At 31.8% G+C, this 5,000-nt stretch overlaps 1 long non-coding RNA gene across 3 annotated transcripts in view; it reads right to left on the bottom strand.

Annotated features, from left to right (window-relative positions):
- Positions 1-169: 169 nt before the first annotated feature.
- The window catches only part of LOC149137832 (uncharacterized), a 6,233-nt gene continuing 1,402 nt past the window's right edge, over positions 170-5,000 (bottom strand). For 2 of the 3 annotated variants that reach the window (XR_016240630.1, XR_016240632.1), the window contains exons 2-3: positions 4,441-4,525; positions 2,401-2,677 (exon numbers count right to left, since the gene is read on the bottom strand). This is a non-coding gene — a long non-coding RNA (uncharacterized LOC149137832). Of the gene's footprint in view, positions 696-2,400; positions 2,678-4,440; positions 4,526-5,000 lie in introns of those variants that run through there. The other variant, XR_016240631.1, reaches the window with a different exon arrangement.

Here is a 5,000-nt window from a genome sequence, read left to right as displayed (position 1 = left end):
GTGTCAAGAAGACCCAAAGGTGTCAGATAATGCCGAGTAAGTGCTATGGACAGACTAAGTTAAGCTCTAGGTTTGGTGATAATGCGAATGATGACTCTAATGTCTGTCATATATCAGCATGCGTATATATAAAAAATTTACAGAATGAGATAAAAATCCGAGGCTGTGAAAGATATCAGAACATTTATAATGAGAAGGTCTTACAGCTGTTTCCGGGATATTTTATATATCCCTTCATCGGTGTGAGAAAATGTCTAAGCAATAGTTATTCTAGAGAAGAATGAAATAGAGAGTGAAGTGGAGGAACGAAAACAGACGTGAGATATGCAGGGATATTGTATCTGCAGTTCCATTATTCAAGCAGAATGGTATACGTTTCCTGTAGCTTGTGTGTAAGTTCCAAAAGTATTTAAAATTGGTCATTCCAAGCATAAAGTTTGTAAACGGTGTTATAGAATTGAGGGTATATATATATATATATATATGTGTGTGTGTGTTGTGTGCGTGTATGTGTGTATGTATACATATACCGCTAAATCCACGAGTTTTTTTTTAATTTTGTCTCTGTTTATTTTCTTTTATTCCTTTCTGTTGAAGAGCGTAGGTTCGAAACGTAAAAGACTTTCTCACTTTCCAGTGTGTCAAACTAAAACACCTGCTTGTTGTTCATACACCTGTCTTCGTCTTTCGTTTTTCTGTAAATTTCAAATATACACATATATGTATATATATATATATATATATATATATATATATATATATATATATATATATATATATATATATATATATATATATATATATATATATATATATTATAAATTAACTACCAACAAAAATAATTGGTAAGCTAACTCAAAAAATCATCACCAAAATAGCAGAAAAAACGACAGCGAAGGTATGCAGACTCTTCAAGAATCGATCCTTTTGGTTATATTAATAATAATAAAGGAGTTATGACGCAAAAACGTATATATTCAACTGAACATATTTATCTTCTTCAATATATATTTCAGTATAAAGAATTCATTAAGAGACTTAATAAATCAAAATTTCTTTACACATCATTCAGGAATAAATATAACATCAGAAAAAATACATTCGGTTTAAAAACACAAACCGTTCATGGCGAAAAAATTTCACAATTACAAAAAAACCGAAAAAATTTTTTTAAGTTTTAGCAAAAAAACTTTATACTGAAATATATATTGAAGAAGATAAATATGTTTTTGCGTCGTAACTCCTTTATTATTATTATTATATATATATATATATATATATATATATATATATATATATATATATATATATATGAGCATTACTATACAATAATGCCTCACGCTTAGAGGGACTCCATGAGTCAAACCTACCAAAATAAGCACATTTTTACCGTTCGCGAGGGAAATCAACTTTCAAAGCTAACCTCCTAAAAACTTTTAACTCAACGGTAAACCAATGGCTTCATAATTAATGCAGTATACTATGCAGTAAACTGCATCTTTTATTCATCGTATGGTCAAGACACATAAAAATAAACAAAAATCAACATACCCTGACGAACAGTCGATGTATTCAGCACAGTACATAGACGAATTGTTCATCCCTATATATCCATGAAAGAGGCGGGCTTTTTAAGTTACACTTCGGCGCACGTGCTTTTACGGAATAATATTCAGCACTGAATATATTCTAATTATTCATAATATAATATTAGGATAAAGACTTTATAAGAATTTATCAAGTAGTTAGCGTGAAAAACCTCATAAGGAAAAAAGCCATCATTTTTTCCCCTAAATATATATAATTTAATTTATATAAGGGCATTTCTATACAATAATGCCTCACGCTTAGAGGGACTCCATATATATATATATATATATATATATATATATATATTATAATGTTAGGTAACTCCGAAATTACAAAGATATACAATTTAATAATATCAAATTGAATTATTTAATGAAAAATATATTAATAATTTAGAGAAAAACCACCACAGTGCAATTCAAACGATGAAGGAAATCAGACACCATCAAGAAAAGCGTACTATACAAAATACTAATTTAAAAATCTAAAAAATCCATATACAAATCTCTGTGTGTGTGGAGAGAGTGGGGAGATAGATAAATAGATAGCTAGACAAACAGAGAGGCAGACAGATAGAAAGACAGACAGACAGACAGACAGACAGATAGATAGATAGATAGATAGATAGATAGATAGATAGATAGATAGATAGATAGATAGACATTATTTAGGATCATCGCGTAAAAGCATTCAGGTATATATGAATTACGTAGTTCTATACTAGAAATACTTAAATTAATTAGTTTTATGCTCGGAAATGGGCGCCGAACTGGGAGAGTCGGTAGAGCAAATGATTTGTAGTATTTGTACCAACTCTGAGTTCATATCTCTGTTAAGGTCAGCTTTGTCCTTTCATCCTTCTTTGGTCGGTGAATTTTGCGTCGCTTACGTTTGCTAGTCGAGTTTTCTCTCTGATTTTCTTCCTCGCTCTTTTGTAATCGGTTGTTACGCTGTGAGAAGGGGCGTGTGAGATCACTCTCAATGTTTCTTTCTTTAGAAAAGGTGGCGGGTGAGGATTGAGCAAAGTAATAGCAACCTCATCTCCAAGACAAACTGATATTCTGTTGCAACTTTCCGTGACTGCCTACTGTGTTGTAACAGCACAAAAGAGAAATAAAGAATATTAGAGAAAGCTATCTATCTTTGATAGATAGACATATTGCTTTATACACAACTAATTATTAATTCATATATTCTGAGATATGTTATGCTATTTTCCTCGTACACAAACTGCAAAACCCACAGATGATTCATTTTTGATATAGAGTGATGTATAAACAGAACAACTGAGGGACAATGGGGGGGGGGGGGATTTAGAGCTCCAGACATGAAAGAATCCAAACTAGATCAAAATCGTATTACTGTGGTTGTCGGTTGTAAATTTTGGTTTTAAAACAGTGTTTCTCAGTCATTTTTCGTCAATGGATCCATTTGATTCGTATTTTACTCGGATGGATCCTTCTAACATTTCAATGTTAAAATCAATCTTATTTTCTTTTAATTGTTTATCATTTGACTATGGCCATGCTGGAGCACCACCTTTAATTGAACAATTCTACCCCAGGACTTTTTCTTTGTAAGCCTAGTAATTATTCTATCGGTTTCCTTTTGCCGAACCGCTATGTTACGGGGCGTAAAAGCACCAACATCGGTTGTCGAGCGATGGCAGGGGAACAAACATAGACACAAAAACATATATATATATATATATATATATATATATATATATATATATATATATATATATATATATATATATATATATATATATATATATATATATATATATATATATATATATATATATACATATGACAGGCTTCTTTCAGCTTCCGTCTACCAAATCCTACTCACAAGGCTTTGGCCGGACCTAGGCTATAATAGAAAACATTTGCCCAAGGTGCCACGCAGTGGGACTGAACCCGGAACCATGTGGTTGGGAAGCAAGCGTCTTTATTTCATTACATTTGCCATAAAGGCATAATACAGATGGAAGCTTGCGGATTGGACTCAGACACAATAATGATGGAATGAAAAAAGAGATGACTGGTGGGGGAAGCAGCCAACGCCCGCCGATTGTTACTTCCCGATAACATTGTTCTTTTTTAAAGACACAAATGAGGTGTTGAACTTCTTACAACAGTTACAAATTGAGCTGCTGAGCCTCTTACCAATAAAAAAAGTTCAGCAAATATATTCAACTTGAGGCGCTAAGCCTCTTACCAAAATCACCAAGTTCGAATCGAGGCACTAAGACCTCTTACTCTACCTCCCCGATTAAGTCTCTTGTCGCCATCAGCCAAGCCTGCAGTCGCAAGCCGGGGCCCCATAAGAGGTAATTGTATTCATCCTTGGTAAAGGAATCCCTCACCCTTTAAAAATAATTTTCCTCCATGACCTCCGCAGCCACCTGCATACATCCATACATGCCTACATGCATACATACATACATACATACATACATACAGCTATAGAGATATAGAAATATGTATATTACATTACAATATGACGAACTCATATATTTCAAACAGTAATCATGGGTTGATGCAATTTCATTTATTTATGACACTATTCAAGCACTGTCCGAGATAACGCTTCTCTCGAACTAAATTCCATCCAACCGCATTAAGATCGTTATATACTTTTACTTCTATATAGATATTTTTCAATAATTTTTTTAACTATGGACCACTTTGATTACTATTTTGCTCTGGTGGACCCCCAAAATATTATATGGACCTTGGTTGAGAACCACTGATCTGCATGCACATTCATGAAATTATATTGCCTTCGAGACTGAAAATGTTTGATTCTTACAAAATGAATGAATAAGGAATAAAATAATTCTACTTTCTACACATGCTTGGTCATTGTCTTCTGATGAATCTTTCCAATGTTTAAGCCAAAATCGCGTACAAATACCATCATAATACATCTAAAATTTAAATGAAATAATATATAACATAAATCAATCATATAAATCATAGAAATAAATCATAGAAATATTAATTTATTAAATTTAAAAGTCAAATTTAAACATTGGACAGTAAAACTTAATACGATAGTATACAGTATGGAAGTATAAAAGTATAAAATTATATATATCTCTCTCTCTATATATATATATATATATATATATATATATATATCCTGTTATGAAAATGTTTACTCTCTGACTAGTTGCACTGAAACCTCTAGCTTGGTAACATTAAATATGATATATACTTACATTTTATATTATGTAACAAAACTATACTTGTTTATATTTAATGTAGCATGTATACATATGTGTGTATGTGTAACTATTGATATCATTGATGAAGTTGCACAAGCAGGAATACATTTAATGATGGTGGCAGAACTCTACAGAACTCTAAGCTGTAAACCAGGAACAGAAAAATTTCATGATT

Source organism: Octopus bimaculoides, chromosome 1 (genome assembly GCF_046866305.1).
Source record: "Octopus bimaculoides isolate indiv1 chromosome 1, ASM4686630v1, whole genome shotgun sequence".
Taxonomy (NCBI): domain Eukaryota; kingdom Metazoa; phylum Mollusca; class Cephalopoda; order Octopoda; family Octopodidae; genus Octopus; species Octopus bimaculoides.
Note: the sequence above shows the minus strand (reverse complement) of the source record. Positions and strands in the feature narration are given on the sequence as shown.